General features: G+C 35.2%; 1 pseudogene; it reads left to right on the top strand.

Annotated features, from left to right (window-relative positions):
- The first annotated feature begins 16197 nt into the window (after positions 1-16197).
- LOC122445263 lies at positions 16198-17182 on the top strand (annotated as a pseudogene).
- Positions 17183-19343: the final 2161 nt, after the last annotated feature.

The raw sequence follows: 19343 nt of genomic DNA on the forward strand, positions 1-19343 counted from the left end.
CTGTCTTGATCACCACCACTTTGATTGGGTTTTAGTAGCAGTTCTAGCCTGCTTGCTACACCAGTGAGTAGTTGTTTAGTTTGGAAAATACCAAATTAATGCTCCTTTGAAACTTTTTAAACTTTAAAGTTTGTATAGCTGCCTGTTTTCCCCATAGAAAAATCATAGATCCTTAAAGTTGGAGAAAGCTGTTTAAGGCTTTTTGTAAACTCTATAGACTATTTAATCCCTTTAAGCTCCAGTGTAATAGTTTATTCACTCATATACAGTTATTTAATTCCAGGGCATGTACAGAGTTCATGGGGTACACTTGTAAATAAACCAAAATAAATAACTGGCTCTCATGGTGGTTACATTCTCAAGGAATGAAGTAGACTAAACATTGTAAACACTATAAATAAGCTATATACTCTTTATAAATGAAATGCTCTGAAAAAAGAAAAATATCCCAAGTTTTAAGACTGTGCATGTATATGGTGTTTGTTTCAATTGCAAAAAAGGTAGTCAGGGTATACTTTTGGAGATGATAATATTTGAGCCAAGACAAGAACCTTTTTATTCAATCCATATTAAGGAAGCAATAGAACTTACCACTCTAATTATAATTCAGTATACTCAACCAGCAGAAAATGTGTCTGGAAAGCAGACATAAATAAGAGCATTTACAGTTATTTTGGATGTAAGCTACAAACTCAGGTTTTGCAGTAGTCATTCCCTCTGCCTATTAGAAAATTATAGCTTTTGTTTCCTTAACTTTAGATTGTGTCCCTCGCTAAGAATATTGTTTCATAGATCTCATTTTATAAGAATGAACACATTTTACTAAAACAAATTGCAATAGTTTCCTCAATTCTTTCAATAAATGAGAACCAGAGGTTCAAGCTAATTTAACTGACAAAAAAATTAGTTTGGTAAGTGATACTTTATAAAAAGTCTATTCAAGCATATTTACATTTTACAAATGTGTGTCAATGGTGTGTATGTGGGTATATATATTACTGAGATAAAGTAAAAGAAAATCTGAAACTATACATAATTTCACCAGATTTATTTTTGCTTTATTTCATTAACAGGTGCCATCAACCATAATTCAAATTAGATGATAGATGACCTTTTTCAAGTGACTTACTGTAGAATATGAGGAAATTCACTATTTTCAGTTATATTTTTCATGTAGAAAGTGAGTTCTCAACTCGAATTTTATGAGTTCACAAATAAAATTGAATAACAGTATAGTGAGTCTCAAAATAATAATTGGAGTATCTTAGACTTCATTTCAAGTGAATAAGATACTGTATGTTCAAATATGCACATATTATTGTAAGTTAAGGCTGAAAGATTAATTCATCATGTGTCATCTCACTTTGTTGAACTTACTTTGGTTGTGTTACATACAATTGCTGTTACGTTTTAAATGACTCCTGAACTGTCATGGATAGTGTTATTTCCTTAAATACAATGATTTGTTCATTAGCATTTAAAGCAGTTATGTTTGCCAAGTAATGTTCTGCAGTGTCAATTCACATTTGTTTCCTGAGTTAGAATAGTCACTGTCAAATGAATAAATATTTTCAAATATAAACAGTTCCTAAGTATAGGAAATATGTAATATTCTGATCATATTACTTTAGTCAACATATCTATAGCTAAAAGTTAGCATTTGGAAATGAGGATTTGAAGGAATATTTTAACATGGCAAATAGAAGTATATCTTAATACTTATTTGCATATTAAATACTATTTAGGAACCTGGGAGTTTAGGGTTGGTAAATCAAACTATTAATTTGGAATGGATAAACAACAAGGTCCCCCTGTAAACTATAGGGAATTATATCTGATCTTCAATGAAACATAATGCAAAAGAATATTTGAAAAAATAATGCCAACATGTGTATAGATGAGTCACTCTGCTATACAGCAGAGACCTGCACAATGTTGTAAATCAACTACACTTCAGTAAAAAAAATACTATTTAGGAAATTAATTCCAGATTTTAAAAAGTACATAATAATTTTTGCAAAAACACATATTCTAGTCTGCTGTTGCCTTGTTGATTTTCTAGAATCCTAATAAAATAAGTTGAAATATCTTAATGTTTTTAGAAGAATGTCTTTAAAGGATAAAATGATGTTTGTTATTGTGTCTGCAATTCTCCTTTAATATATAATCTTCATTTGATTTTATACAGCATGGACTGCTGTTGATGAAAAGCAATGTCACTTTTAAAATCTGTATAAAATTTCGGGGTTAAGTTTCTTAAACATGATGTATAAGAAGGCAAATGAAACTTGGGGCAGATAACTTGAACTAAGAGACTTGTTAGACTTAATGGAATCCCAGTAAATACAAAAATGATGTTTTTAAAATGAAGGGGATTGAGTTGATAATAAAGTTCATAAAGAGAAGCAGACAAAGAACAGTAGATAAATAGACTAAAAGGGAAATTATATTAGGAAGGAAGTAGTTTTACCAAACAAGACAACACCCTAAAAATGTTCTTTAATTAGTTTGGTGCTGGCGCATGAATACAAAAATCCAGAAATAAACTACATATAGAAATCCATCATGCAGCAGCAATGTCAAAGATAAACTTTTTTTGGACAGCTGGATAGGCATTTGGAATAAAATACATAAATTGCTCAGTCGTGTCGGACTCTGAGACCCCATGGACTGCAGCATGCCAGGCTTACCTGTACTTCACCATCTCCTGGAGCTTGCTCAAACTCATGTGCATTGAGTTGGTGGTGCCATCCAACCAATTCATCCTCTGTTGTCTCCTTCTCATCCTGCCTTCAATCTTTTGCAGCATCAGGGTCTTTTCTAAGGAGTAGGTTCTTCACATTAGGTGGCCAATGTATTGGGAGCTTCAGCTTCAGCTTCAACATCAGTCCTGATATAATGAATATTCAGGATTGATTTCCTTAAGATTGACTGGTTTGTTCTCCTTTCAGTACAAGGGATGCTCAAGAGTCTTCTCCAACACCACAGGTCAAAGCATAAATTCTTCAGTGTTCAACCTTCTTTATGGTCCAACTCTAAAATCCATACCCTACTACTGGAAAAACAATAGCTTTGACTACAGGGACCTTTGTTGACAAAGTGATGTCTCTGCTTTTTAATAAGCTGTCTAGGTTTGCCATAGCTTTTCTTCCAAGGAGCAAGCGTTCTTTAATTTCATGGCTGCAGTCACCATCTGCAGTGATTTTGGAGCCCCCCAAAATAAAGTCTATCACTGTTTCCATTGTTTCCCCATCTATTTGCATGAAGTGATGTCACTGCATGCCATGATCTTAGTTTTATGAATGGTTTTTTTTTTTTTTTCTCATTTATTTTTATTAGTTGGAGGCTAATTACTTTACAGTATCGTAGTGGGTTTTGCCATACATTGACATGAATCAGCCAGGGAGTTACATGTATTCCCCATCTTGATCCCGCTTCCCACCTCCCTCTCCACCTGATTCCTCTGGGTCTTCCCAGTGCACCAGGCCGGAGCACTTGTCTCATGCATCCCCCCTGGGCTGGTGATCTGTTTCACCATAGATAATATACATGCTGTTCTCTCGAAACATCCCACCCTCGCCTTCTCCCACAGAGTCCAAAAGTCTGTTCTGTACATCTGTGTCTCTTTTTCTGTTTTGCATATAGGGTTATCATTACCTTCTTTCTAAATTCCATATATATGTGTTAGTATGCTGTAATGTTCTTTATCTTTCTGGCTTACTTCACTCTGTATAATGGGCTCCAGTTTCATCCATCTCATTAGAACTGATTCAAATGAATTCTTTCTAATGGCTTGAGTTTTAAGCCAACTTTTTCACTCTCCTCTTTCACCTCCAACAAGAGGCTGCTTAGTTCCTCTTCACTTTCTGCCATGAGGGTGGTGTCATCTGCATATCTGAGGTTATTGATATTTCTCCCGGCAATCTTGACTTCAACTTGTGCTTCATCCAGCCCAGCATTTCGCATGATGTACTTTGCATATAAGTTAAATAAGCAGGGTGACAATATACAGCCTTGACATACTTCTTTCCCAATTTGGAAGCAGTCCATTGTTCCACGTTCAGTTCTAACTGTTGCTTCTTGACGTGCATACAGGTTTCTCAGGAGGTGGTAAGGTGATGTGCTATTTCCATCTCAATAAGAATTTCCCTGTCCTGGCTATTATAAACAGTGCTGCGATGAACATTGGGGTGCACGTGTCTCTTTCAGATCTGGTTTCCTCAGTGTGTATGCCCAGAAGTGGGATTGCTGGGTCATATGGCAGTTCTATTTCCACTTTTTTAAGAAATCTCCACACTGTTTTCCATAGCGGCTGTACTAGTTTGCATTCCCACCAACAGTGTAAGAGGGTTCCCTTTTCTCCACACCCTCTCCAGCATTTATTGCTTGTAGACTTTTGGATAGCAGCCATCCTGACTGGCGTGTAATGGTACCTCATTGTGGTTTTTGATTTGCATTTCTCTAATAATGAGTGATGTTGAGCATCTTTTCATGTGTTTGTTAGCCATCTGTATGTCTTCTTTGGAGAAATGTCTGTTTAGTTCTTTGGCCCATTTTTTGATTGGGTCATTTATTTTTCTGGAATTGAGCTGCAGGAGTTGCTTGTATATTTTTGAGATTAATCCTTTGTCTGTTTCTTCATTTGCTATTATTTTCTCCCAATCTGAGGGCTGTCTTTTCACCTTACTTATAGTTTCCTTTGCAACCTAGATGCCCATCAGCAGATGAATGGATAAGGAAGCTCTGGTACATATACACCATGGAATATTACTCAGCCATTAAAAAGAATTCATTTGAACCAGTCCTAATGAGATGGATGAAGCTGGAGCCCATTATACAGAGTGAAGTAAGCCAGAAAGATAAAGAACATTACAGCATACTAACACATATATATGGAATTTAGAAAGGTGATAACGATAACCCTATATGCAAAACAGAAAAAGAGAAACAGAAATACAGAACAGACTTTTGAACTCTGTGGGAGAATGTGAGGGTGGGATATTTCAAAAGAACAGCATGTATACTATCTATGGTGAAACAGATCACCAGCCCAGGTGGGATGCATGAGACAAGTGCTCCGGCCTGGTGCACTGGGAAGACCCAGAGGAATCGGGTGGAGAGGGAGGTGGGAGGGGGGATCGGGATTGGGAATACATGTAACTCCCTGGCTGATTCATATCAATGTATGACAAAACCCACTGGGAAAAAAAATAATAATAATAAAAAAAAAATTTTAAAAAAATTAAAAAAAAAAAAAAAAGAATTTCCCACAGTTTGTTGTGATCCACACAGTCAAAGCCTTTAGCATAGACAATGAGGCAGAAGTAGATATTTTTCTGGAATTCTCTTGTCTTTTCTATGATCCAGTGGATATTGGTAATTTGAATCTGGTTCCTCTGCCTTTTTTAAATCCAGCTTGAACATTTGGAATTTCTTGGTTCATGTACCATTGAAGCCTAGCTTGGAGAATTCTTCCTCTGCCTTTTTTAAATCCAGCTTGAACATTTGGAATTTCTTGGTTCATGTACCATTGAAGCCTAGCTTGGAGAATTCTGAGCATTACTTTGCTAGTGTGTGAAATGAGTATGCAGTTTACAGTAGTTTGACCATTTTTTGGCATTGCCCTTCTTTGAGAATGGAATGAAACATGACCTTTTCTAGTCCTATGGACACTGCTGTGTTTTCCAAATTTGCTGACATATTGAGTGTATCACTTTGACAGCATCATCATTTAGGATTTGAAATAGCTGGAATTCTGTCCCCTCCACCTGTTTTGTTCATAGTGATGCTTCCTAAGGTCTGCTTGACTTCGCACTGTAGATGTCTGGCTCCAGGTGAGTGATCACACCATCATGGTTATCTGGGTCATTGAGACTTTATTTGTATAGTTCTGCTCCGGGAAGCCTGGCATGCTGCAGTCCATGGAGGCACAAGGAGTCAGACACAACCGAGTGACTGAACTGAATACTGTTCTTGCCATCTTCTCTTAATATCTTGTGTTGTTCATAGGTCCATACCATTTGCGTACTTTATTGTGCCCCTTTTTGCATGACATGTTTGTTTGGTATCTCTTATTTTCTTGAAGAGGACTCTAGTCTTCCCCATTCTATTGTTTTCCTCTATTTCTTTGCATTGTTGACTTAGGAAGACTTTCTCAATGCTCCTTGCTCTTCTTTGGAACTCTGCATTCCGGGTGGGTACATCTTTCCTTTTCTCCTTTGCCTTCCGCTTCTCTTTTCTCAGCTATTTGTAAGGCCTCCTCAGACAGCCATTTTGCCTTCTTGCATTTCTGTTCTTGGGGGTGGTTTTGATTACCTCCTCCTGTACAGTGTTACAAACCTCCATCCATGGTTCTTCAGGCACTCTATCAGATCCCTTGAATCTATTTGTTGCTTCCACTGTAGAATAGTAAAATTTGATACAGGTCATACCTGATTGGTCTAGTGGTTTTCCCCATTTTCTTCAATTTAAGATTGAATTTTGCAATAAGGAGTTCAGAATCTGAGCAACAGTCAGCTCCTAGTCTTGTTTTTGCTGACTATATAGGGCTTCTCCATCTTCAACTGCCAGTAATATAATCAATCTGATTTTGGTATTGACCATCTGGTGATATCCATGTGTAGAGGTGTCTCTTGTGTTGTTGGAAGAGTTTGTTTGCTATGACTTGTGTGTTCTCTTGGCAAAATTGTTAGCCTTTGCCCTGCTTCATTTTGTACTCTAAGGCCAAACTTGCCTGTTACTCCAGGTATCTCCTGACTTCCCACTTTTGCATTCCAGTCCCCTATGATGAAGAGAACATCTTTTTTTTTTTTTTTTTTTTGGTATTAGTTCTAGAAAATTTTGTAGGTCTTCATAGAATTGTTCAACTTCAGCTTCTTCGGCATTTCTGGTTGGAACAAAGAGTTGGATTACTCTGGTATTGAATGGTCTATCTTGGGTAGTGAACCAAGTTCATCCTGTCCTTTTGGGGATTGCACCCAAGTAATGCATTTCAGACTCTTTTGTTTACTGTGAGGGATACTCCATTTTTTCTAAGGGATTCGTGCCCACAGTAGTAGATATAATGGTCATCTGAATTAAATTTGCCCATTCTGGTTCCTTTGAGTTCACTGATTCCTAAAATGTCAGTGTTCACCCTTGCCATCTCCTATTTGATCACTTCCAATTTATCTTGACTCATGGACCTAACATTACAGATTCCTATGCAATATTATTCTTTCTCATTTTCATTAGTTTTCTGTATTTCTTATTCAAAGTTCATACAACATTGACTGCTTTGTTCTTTCCTTTTCCACAATAAATGTATTTCCCCTTAAATTTTTGCTCTCCCTGTATTCCCTTGGTTGATTTGGACAGTACTTTATTCTTGTTCTGAACAATCTGTTATATTAATACTTTGCAATTTCAAAATTTTATTTAACAGATTTTCACCTGCAAGAAATAAACACCTCATATTACCTACCAGTCAAAATTAGCTGATATTCACACAGAAATGCCATATAATTCAGCAGTTCTTGAAACTGAGCATACTCTTTTTAAAGATATTTTATTAGTTATGCTAGAATATATTTTATTCAATCCAGTTATAATTATGAAGTTACTATTTTGATGCTGTAGCACAATTTAAATGTTGAGGAACTTATTTTCAAATAGATTCTAAACATTACAGTTCTAAAATTTATAATACCTTTGCCTGTCTCTACTGAAGAGAATTCCTCACTTTCCTCTTTATTACACTAAGAAAGGCATTAATATTCATATATTATTTGGTATATGGCTTTGCTTATTATCAGTTTTATTTGTTTCATTTCAAACACGTGTTTCTACATTCTTCACATTTTCTGAAATGCACTAGTTAACAACGATGCTACGCCACTGCTATAGTGAATCTAGCATTTTAGAGATTTAATTATAATATCAAGATAACCTTATGTTATTTCTTCTTGAAATGCTAACACTGCATTCTATTTTCATTCACTGCCAAAAATTAGAGTTGAGAAATGAAAGAACAAGATTTACACTATATGTAGAAAAGTTGTTGAAAATATCACTGAAAGCCATCATTAACATATAAGGGTATATTTTTGTTAAAGACACCAAGTTGAAGTAATTTGCCTTTTTTTGCTAATTTTAATTACTGCCTTTGTGAATATATTTATAACTGCCAAATATTCAAGTAATGATGTGTTCAGTGATGGCATTCATCAGGTTGTCATTCATTTTTGTGAAGTTAAAACTAATTGGCAATGCTTTCAAGAGTGGCTTGTTAAAAAAAAAAAAAAAGAAAAAAAAAAGTTTAGATAGATGTGTTAGTCAGGAAAAAAGGCCTCAAACTGCCCAGCAAAACAGATGGTTCAATATAAATAAAACAAATTGCATGTTTGCCAAGCTGCATGGATGGCCTGCTGTGTAAAGGCAAGAAAACAGTAATATATCTTTAATACATCTTTTCTGACGAAATCAGTGCTTGAGACATGAATTCTGAGTTTCATGATTTTTAACAAAAAGTAACATAATAAAAAGTAACATCATAGTAGATCTTTCTGATGGTAAAAGAAGTGTATTCTGAATATTTTACCATGTAAGTGTTATGTGGATATCAGGAAGTCCTGAAATATTATATGCAATCATTTCTTAATACTTCACCTAGGAGCTTCAACTCTGTATTTATAAATTAAGTGAATATATCCCAAACCCATATCACATAACAGGAGGCCATTGATTCTTCAGTTAACTAAAGCCTTTTATAAATGTTACCCTGTTTTGCCTATTGAAAAAGAGAGATGGGTGTGTCTTTCACAGAGCAGGGCTAGATGAGGTGGAGAGGAACTAGTGCCCCTACTGTTTCTTACCTCCCTTGAGCCTACAGTGCCTAAAATGAGCTCAGTTTTCTGATAAAGATTCACTCTGCAATAAATCAATAATAAAAAATTGGCCAAAAACTAACAAAAATATTTAGTTAGAAATTAAGGAATACATTGCTAACCAATCCTGCATGATGGTCGTCAAAAGGTAGTCCCTGTTTCAGCAGCACTAACTCACCTGAGAACATGTTAGAAATTCACATTATTGGGCCTCACTCCAGATCTACTAAATGAGAATCTCTGGGACTGGGCCCAGCAATCTGTATTGTAACATACTCTCTGGGTGATTATGATACAAACTAAAATTTGAGAGACATTGTCACAGAACATATGAAGCAAAAAAAGGAAATATAAATTTTTAGAAAATCATGAAAAGAATGCTGTCTACTTATGGAACAGTGGAATTTGTACTGATGTATATGCTTATGAACTGATATGCTTAGATATTTTGAAAAGGTCCAAATTGATAATTTGAAGCTATAATTTATATTTTAAATGTTTAAGGTCATTAAAGGAATAATGAGATATCCACATTCTTTTTAGGGATGCAGCATAATGTTAAAAACAATACATAAATAGCAGGGTGCATATATATGTGTTTTATATTTAACCTGGAAATAAACACTTAAAAAGTTAAATACATAAACAAATGTAAAAAAAAATGCCACTTATTAAAATGGAGCATGCAGAGACTCAGGACACACAAAGTAAAATTCAATTTTAATTGACTTAATATTTTTGGGTGCCTTTTCTTTGTAATGAAACATTGTAGCAAATGACAACTCCTGATCCTAGTTTCTTGAGAACTAGATACTTGAATCAGTCCAGTCCAGTTCAGTCAGTTGCGTCTGACTCTTTACAACCCCATGGACTGCAGGATGCCAGGCTTCCCTGTCCATCACCAACCCCTGGAGTTTACTCAAACTCATGTCCGTTGGGTCGGTGATGCCGTCCAACCATCTCATCCTCTGTCATCCCCTTCTCCTTCTGCCTCCAATCTTTCGCAGCATCAGGGTCTTTTCACATCAGTCAGTTCTTCGCATCAGGTGGCCAAACTATTGGAGTTTCAGCTTAAGTATCAGTCCTTCCAATGAATATTCAGGACTGATTTCCTTAAGGATGGACTGATTGAATCTCTTGCACTCCAAGGGACTCTCAAGAGTCTTCTCCACAGTTCAAAAGCACCAGTTCTTCAGTGCTCAGCTTTCTTTATAGTCCAGCTCTCAGATCCATACGTGACTACTGGAAAGACCATAACTTTGACTAGATGGACCTTTGTTGACAAAGTAGTGTCTCTGCTTTTTAATATGCTGTCTAGGTTGGTCTTAACTTTTCTTCCAAAGAGCAAGCATCCTTTAATTTCATGGCTGCAGTACCATCTGCAGTGATTTTGGAGCCCCCCAAAATAAAGTCTTTCACTGTTCCCCCATCTATTTGCCATGAAGTGATGGGACCAGATGTCATGATAACCTGAGCATATTCAAGTCTGTGGATAATCCATGAATCTAAGATATTCCTTAATTTTTAGTAGAGAAATAATTTGAAATGAGGATCTGGTTGTAAAATATGCATTTTTTGGCTTCAGAAGAATTTAGCACATTACCAAATATCTTCTTTAACTCTATAGTTTATCTGTTATCTATACTTGAAGTACTGTATACAAAGGCTGGATAGAGTACATTACATTAAAAACTATAAGATATTTGAAGCATAGAGAATAAGTCTTATTTTGCCTCTCAGTAGTCTTTTCCCATTTTTGCCTGATGGTTTTTGGTACTTAGTTACAAAGACTAATTATTTAGAACATAATTATTGTACCAGGAAAATACATTTTCCTAGGGGTAGTAAGTGATTGAATGTTACAAATCGTAAATGATCCTTCAAGTTACAAAATGGTCAGAGTACATAATTTAAAATAATGGATAGAGTACAAAAAGTTTTAGGAATATAATAAAGTTCCAAGAGGAATTTTTGTGACAGCATCATTAATACCAGTTTTGACATATTAAATATTTAGAAATTCAATGCATTAATTTTCTAAGAACTGGGCACATTCTTGAAATAGTTGAAACAATACCTTTAAAATGGAACTCTAAAGAAATGGAGAAAGAGATAGAATTTAAGCTGCTCTAAGATGTATATTTTTCCTTTGATCTTTATATAATACAGTGTTACATTGCTAGCACAGTTAATGACATTCATAAAATAATAATACATGACTAGTTGTATTCTATACTAATCCAGATAAAAAGACAATTGTGAAGATTAAGAATATTTGCCTTTACTAATATTGATGCAGACTCCGTAAGTTTAAATGTACTTAAGTTGTTTAGAGTTAAAATTATTTTATCCAGGTGCTTCTCAAATGAAATATTAAAACTAAATTACTGGGATCTCTTATTCAAAAGAAAGTATATAAAGTAGTTATTGAGGGTTTTTTTTTTTTTTTTTTTTTATTCATTTGCAAATACTATGTAAATATAGGTACTTTTAAAACAAGTATTAATATTTTGAAAAATGAAGATTAGGCAAGGAATAATATGAGAAAAGTATAAAAATGTATATTTGTATGCAGTTTTAATTCTATATATTTGGTTTTTATAGCATACTTGTTTAATATACGTATTTGGTTAACTTTAAATCATTAAATGTAATTGTACACATAAGTACAGGTATGTATATATACATATGTGGGTATATATGTGATATGTATATACAAGTTATGAAACATGTGGAAACTAACATTTCTTCAATAATTCAATATTGAGATCAATTATATCAATATTTCATAATTATAGCCTCTTAATGAAAGCCTATCCGTAATAAAAAGTTTCCTTATGGCTCACTGAATTAATTTTGCACATTAAATGCAAGGTAATAGTGAGAATCTATGTGCCATTTCCCCACAGAGTTGATAAGTCTCAAGCTCCCATCACAGAGTAGTCATAGTACTTTTAATGATGGTGGAGTCACTTGTTATGACAAATTATTAGTACTTAAACACCCAGCAAACTAAAATGGCATCCTGTCAATTTCTACACTTTAGATATGATCAACAATAGGCTATTACAGCAATAATTAAGCAATAACTCATCACTGAAATGGTAATGCTATTAAATCTAGACAGGAGGAGAAAGTGATACTATAAGGCTATAAAATACAGTTCTTCAGTTATATTAGGAGTTAAATGTTAAAAGATCAACTAATATAAAGTCAGATAATATAATGGGCCATAATTCTTACAGAATGGCAAATAATATACAAAAGCATTGGCATGGAAACAACTTGCTTATGTTGTTATAATTTCTAATGAAAAATTGTATGATTTAGAAATATTTTGACCAATATATATGTTTAGTTCAAATTTGGTTTTAAATGTAAAATGTAATTAAATGAGTTGTGTATGTTATTATCTAGCATATTACTATACCCTATGGTGATAGTCTAGTAATTAAAAAAATAAAAAAGCTCTTTCTGTAAATATATAATGGGAGGAAAATGAGGAAAAACTGTTACTTCAGAATATGCTGTTAAAAATTTTCAATGAAATATTCTTAATTGCATTTAACTATGCCAGTCTCTGGGTTTCTCTGGTGACTCAGATGGTAAGAATCTGCCTGCAATGCAGGAGACCTGGATTTAATCCCTGGGTCTGGAAGATATCCTGGAGAAGGAAACGGCTGCCCACTCCAATATTCTTGCCTGGAGAATTCCGTGGGCAAAGGAGCCTGGTAGGCTACAGTCCATGGGATCACAAAGAGTTGGACACCACTGAGTGATTAACACTTTCACCTTCACTTTTCATGCCAGTCTCTAATATAGTGATTGAGTTTAGGTAATAATCATAATCTATTCTGTACTGCCATTATCAATAATAAAGCATTACAGGTCACAGTAACACTTCAGCATATGAGCCAATATTACAAGCTCTAGGGGCACTGTTACCAGTCATTATCAAGTAGCTAGCAGAGCCCTGTATATTCTGAAAAGAGAAAAGAAAGATTGAATGTACCACTTAGAATAATATTGAAATATCTTAAACAAAGTAAAATAATATACATAAGTGTGTTTGGTGCTTTGTTTACTTTTTGATATCAGGAAGGCATTTAAAAAGTTTTTTGTAACAATAATTTTTGAATGCTATATGTGGGATCAGCTCCCAGGCATCTGGCAATCATCTGAATTATCTCAATCCTGTCTTTCACCTAACTCCATATCTCTGTTACCAAGTTTTGTTGGTTTTATACTTTTAACATTTTTCCAAAGCTACTTACATATCTATTGTTAGCACAGTAATTAAATGAGTGATAAGACACTATCTGTACTACTTAGCAGTCATAACTTCTTTTCTAATCTCTGTTATAGCTTTATTCAATTGTGTCCTTTACATATCCTCTAGGGAGACTAGTCTAAAACAAAAGCACATTATACCTTTAGGTAGTTTCTCATTACTTTGAATGTGATGCACATTTGATCAGTTAGATGAGTAGTTCTAAAACATTACTGTATGTGTGAATCACTTGATGAACATGTTAGATTCACTTCACTAGCTAAATTCCAGAGCTTAGCCCTCAGAAGGTCTAATCTAGAAGGTCTACATGGGGTCAGGAGTCTACATTTTATTTTATTTTTTTTAGTTTTCTTTTTTTATCGGAATATAGATGATTTAGAGTGTAGTTTTAGTTTCAAGTATATAGCAAAGTGAATCATATGTATATATATCTCCATCCTTGTTCATATTCTTTTCTCATATAGTATTTACAAAATCCTGAGTAGAACTTCCTGTGCTATACAGTAGGTTCTTATTAGTTATCTATTTTATGTGAAAATAGTGTGTGTATGCTAACCCCAATATCCTAATTTTTCCCTTTCCCTCATGTTTCCCCTTTGGTAACCATGTGTTTAATTTTCAGATCTATGAGTCTGTTAGTGTTTTTTAAGTAGGTTAGTTTGTATCACTTTTAAATTAGATTTCACTTAAAGTGATACCATATGATTTGTATCTTTGTTTGACTTACTTCACTTAGTATGATAATCTCTCTGTTCATCCATGTTGCTGTAAATGGTGTTATTTTGTTCTTTTTAATGGCTGAGTAATATTCCATTGTATATATTACTACATCTTCTTTATCCAGGAATGTATAGGTTCCTTCCATGTCTTGGCTATTGTAAATAGTGTTGTAGTAACTTTGGGGTGTGTGTGCCTTTTCAAATTATGATTTTCTCCAGATATATGACCAGGGGTGGGATTGACAAATTATATGGTAGCTCTATATTTAGTTTTTTAAGGAAACTCCATACTGTTCTCCATCATGGTTGTATCAATTTACATTCCCACCATCAGTGTAGAAGGAGGGTTCTCTTTTCTCTACATCCTCTCTAGTAATTATTGTTCATAGACTTTCCGATGATATCCATTCTGACCCATGTGAGATGATACCTCATGGCAGTTTTTGTTTGCATTTTTGTAATAATTAGTGACATAGAGCATCTTTCCATGTGTTTTTGGACATCTGTATTTCTTTGGGGAAGTGTCTTTTTAGGTCTTCTGCCCATTTTTTGATTGGATTGTTTTATTATATATTGAGCTGCAAGAGCTATTGGTATATTTTAGAGACTAACCTCATCAGTCACTTCATTTGCAAATATTTTCTCCCATTCTGTAGATTATCTTTTTGCTTGTGATATCCTTTGGTGTGCTAAAGCTTTAAGTTTAAAGTCCCCCCCCCCTTTTTTTTAATTCTAGGAGGTAAAAAATCAGAAAAGAGCTTGCTGTCATTTATGTCAGAGTGTTCTGCCTGTGTTTGCCTAGAGCTTTTAGTATCTGGCTATACTTAGGTCTTTAATCCATTTTTAAGTTTATTTTTGTGTATATGGTATTAAAGAGTGTTCTAATTTTATTCTTTCACATGAAGCTGTCCAGTTTTCCCAGCACCACTTACTGAAAAGACTGTCTTTTCTCCATTGTATATTCTTGTCTCCTTTGTCATAGATTAGTTGACCACATGTGTGTAGGTCTGTCTCTGGAATTCCTGTCCTATTTTATGGATCAATATTTCTATTTTTGTTCTAGTACATTTTTGATGACTAAGCTTGTAGTAAAGTTTGAAGTCAGGTAGCCTGATTTCCTCCAGTTCCGTTTTTATTTATTTATTTTTTAGATTACTTTGGTTGTTTGGGGTCTTTTATGTTTCCACACAAATTGTAAATATTTTTGTTCTAGTTCTGTGTGAAATGCCACTGGTAATTTGATAAGGATTGCATTAAATCTATAGATTGCTTTGGGTGGTATAGTCCATTCTCATAATATTGAGTTTTCCAGTCCAAGAACATGGTATATCTCTCTGTGTGTCTACCAGTTGCCCTAGATGACCTGGCTGTTTCGCACTATTTAACATATTTTAAGCTTAACAGTACAAATTTGTCTGTAGTACTCTCTCTCTTCCTTCATGCCGAGGGATGTCAAGGGAAGTATAAACAGAAATTGTCTATAATAATGAAGATAGGGAATGACAGGGCTGCTATATTTCTTTACAGGGTAATCAGAGATGACATCTATGTTATGATGGCTTTTGAGTGGAAAGCCTAATGAAGTAAAGGGAAAAGCCTATTAACATCTGTATTAAAACCATTCTGGACAAAGACACAGGTTCTGAATCTGGAGTTCAATGGAAAAGGAGTTATCAAAGGAGACAGAGTTTGAGATGTAGGGAGAAACATCATCTTTTAAGGCTGGATGATAGAGATTTCCAGTAAAGAATACATAGAGTGCTAGGTAAAAATGCACACTCCATTACTGAATTTTTCTGAGGTAGAGAAGCCCCCACGGTCTATACTTCAAAAATGTTTCCAAAGGGATCTTCCTGACACAGGAATTGAACCAGGGTCTCCTGCATTGCAGGCAGATTCTTTACCAGCTGAGCTACCAGGGAAGGCTGGATTATGATATAATATATAATAAATTAAATTTCTAATGTAATGGAAAGACATTGTAGGAGAGTAGCTCTCAAGCTCAGCCAAACATCGGAGTTCCCTATCAGACTGGTTAAAATAAATTGCTAAGCTTCATCTTCAGATTTTTCTGATTCAGTAATTTGGGGAGTTGGGCCTGAGAATTTGCATTTTTAACAAGTTCCTAGGTGATGCTAATACTTCTTGGTGCTGGGATCATATTTTGAAAACCACTGAAAAATGTTGAGCTAAACCAGGCACAGGATGTAGAGCTGGTGGTGTCTGAAGGTGCGTCTCATGCGGAATTGGGTGGTATAGAGTAGCGGGTGCTGGTGGGGGTGGCTGGGAGAAGGAGGAGGCAGTGGTGGCAAATCACTTGTAAATGGTGACAAAGCAGGATCAGAGGCCTTAATTCCAGGAGTGTGAAAGAGTGTTGTGCTTTCATGGGACTCTTCTTTATTTTATTCTATTTTTGGGAGGATGGAGGGGGGCTTTTCTTTATGAACCAAACTGTGTGAAGGTAGCCATAAAGGATAAACAAGTGAAGTACATTACAGTGGTTGGAATAAAAATTGGGATGAATGGGTTCCAAAGTAAGGTACTCAAATATGTGGGCACCAATCTGCAGAAACAATGAGAACTTCAAAAAGCCAATCAGGAGCAGTATGCAGAGGGAAAGATCACGAAGGGCTGCCCCTGGAAAGAAGACCTCTGGTCTGCAACAGAAAAATGTTGAAGTGAAAACAAAGAAGAACAAAACATCTGGAAATAGAGAAGGTACCAATGAGACATCTCAGTCTCAGGAGAAAAGGGCCCAAGTAGATCCTACTGCTGAAAATGAGGAAACATTCATGAACAGAGTTGAAGTTAAAATAAAGATTCCAGAAGAACTAAAACCATGGCTTTTTGATGAGTAGGACTTAGTTACCTGGCAAAATCAGCTCTTTTATCTTCCTGCCAAGAAGAATGTGGATTCCATTCTAGAGGATTATGCAAATTAAAAGACTCTCAAGGAAACACAAATAGTAAGGAGTGTGCTGTTTAAAGGAGTCCTGGAAAGGCTAAAGGAATACTTCAGTGTAAAGCTAGGCACTCAGCTTTACATTTGAGAGACCACAGTACTCTGAAATCCTCGCAGACCTCTCTGATGCACCCATGTCCCAGGTGTATGGAGCGCCACATTTGTTGAGACCATTTGCATAAATTGGAACAATGTTGGCCTATACGCCTCTGGATGAGAAAAGTCTTGCTTTATTACTGAATTATCTACGTGATTTCCTAAAATATCTGGCAAGAACGTTACAACTTTGTTTAGTGACGGCACTTATGAAGTGGCTTCTCCAGAGTACCTTCAGAAAGCTGTGTGAGGCATTTATACTCACTTATGTTTGGATCTCTGTAAAATCATTTTTGTTTTTTAGTCTTTCTCTTGTATGAATAATGTACTTTGGAAATGTTAGTGTGTAACAGGATTGTTGGATATCTGTTTGATTTCAAAGAGAGAAAATAAAAGAAGTTACAGCTACTTTTTTCTTTTTTTTCATTTCAAAGTTGCTACCAGGGTATTCAACGATGGCCAATAGAGAGACATACTGTAGAGTGTTTCATTGCTTAATTGACAAAGCTGCTTTTGAATGCTTGTGGTTCTAGTGTGTAGTGATAGTACACACTTTTATAAAATGTATTAATGCTGTATGACAAAATGCTCTGATTCCTAGTGCCAAAGGATCAATTCAGCTGAACACACATATCCATTTTCTGTCCCCACCCCCCACTTTTTTAATGGTGCTTACTTCAAGAGCCCATCCTTTACAAGTCATCCTTGTTGTTTATTAAGCATTTTATCTTTGTTCAGATTGTTGAAGGATGGTCACTTGTTTCATAGCTTTTGCATTTTATTATGTTTTAACATGACAAATACATTGCACTGTAGCTACAGTTTTCTGGAAAAGCTAGTGTTTTAGAAATCATTTTTCAGATCGTCAATAATTTTTTCTTTAAATGTCTAAAAAAAGAAAAATGTTGAGCTACATAACAAAGACCAGTTTATAATTTCAAAGGGTCCAAAGGCCAATTCACAGGTAATTAAGACCAAGAGGTACAAGGGCAATTTCTGGCAAGAATAGACTTCTAATTATCCAAGTGGTAAGACATTAATTCTTTTTTTTTTTTTTTAAGCTAAAAAGACTGGCAGTGAGGCTGCAGTGTATATAGTGAAAGGAAGGTGGTCAGAGAACTCAAATTCTTATTGGAGAGAGATCGAGCAAGATCCTCCAGGTCCTTATAGGCCATGTTTGTCAAAAAATTAAAATATAAAGATGCATTGGATGGCTTTAAAGGAAAAAACATCATCATCAGAATTATTTTAAATGTTTGAGGGAATGCTAAACTGACAGGAAACTAGAACACTAAAGAAGATAAAAGAATAGGAAACATGTTGATTTCAAAGTTATAATGATCTGTTTCCTGTGTCCCTATACTAATGAATGTTAATACTAAAAATAATTTAGTTAAGTAAACGTATATGAAATAATTTTCAATATTTAGGTGACTATAAAAATGTAGGTTATTTTTGGTATTAATACTCATTTGTATTTTTCCAGTTCCTTCCTGGTGGCTCAGCTAGTAAGGAATATGCCTGCAATGCAGAAGACCCGGGTCCAATCCCTGGGTCGGGAAGATCCACTGGAGAAGGGGATGGCAACCCACTCCAGGATTCTTTTTGTGAAAGTAAAAGTGAAAGTCTCTTAATTGTGTCTGACTCTTTGCGACCCCATGGACTAGAAAGTCCATGGAAATCTCCAGGCCAAAAAACTGGAGTGGGTAGCCTTTCCCTTCTCCAGAAGATCTTCCCAACCCAGAGATCAAACCCAGGTCTCCCGCATTGCAAGTGGATTCTTTACCAGCTGAGCCACAAGGGAATATAGTCACCTGAAATTTGAAGACTAATTATTTCATATACATTTACTTAACTAACTTTATAATAATCACTTGAAGTGGATAGAAATTAATACCTCTCATGAGAATATAAAGGGCTTCCCTGATGGCTCAGATAGTAAAGAATCTGCCTGCAATGTGGGAGACCTGTGTTTGATCCCTGGGCTGGGAAAATCCCTTGGAGGAGGGCATGGCAATCCACTCCAGTATTCTTGCCTGGAGAAGCCCCAAGAACAGATGTGTTGGGTGAGCTACAGTCTATGGAGTCACAAAGAGTTGTACATGACTGAGTAACTAAGCACATGCAAATATAAAGGGAGTTTTTATTAAAATGAACTGAATTCTTGATACTTAATCAAACAGATTTATGAGATATCTTGGAGATAACCTATAAAGTGAGTTCAGCCATGTCATAGGATTAGTCACAGGTTCACTAACACGTATTGATGAAAAAATGCAACTCCCTTTGGTGGTAAACATGCTTGTAAATAGGCTGAAAGAACCCCAGATGTATACTAGGTTGACTGAAATAGTCATATGTTTTCATTTCTCTTATCCATCAATCATTTATTGAGTATATGGCTTTTCAAA

Source organism: Cervus canadensis, chromosome 7, assembly GCF_019320065.1.
Source record: "Cervus canadensis isolate Bull #8, Minnesota chromosome 7, ASM1932006v1, whole genome shotgun sequence".
NCBI classification, from domain to species: Eukaryota; Metazoa; Chordata; class Mammalia; order Artiodactyla; family Cervidae; genus Cervus; species Cervus canadensis.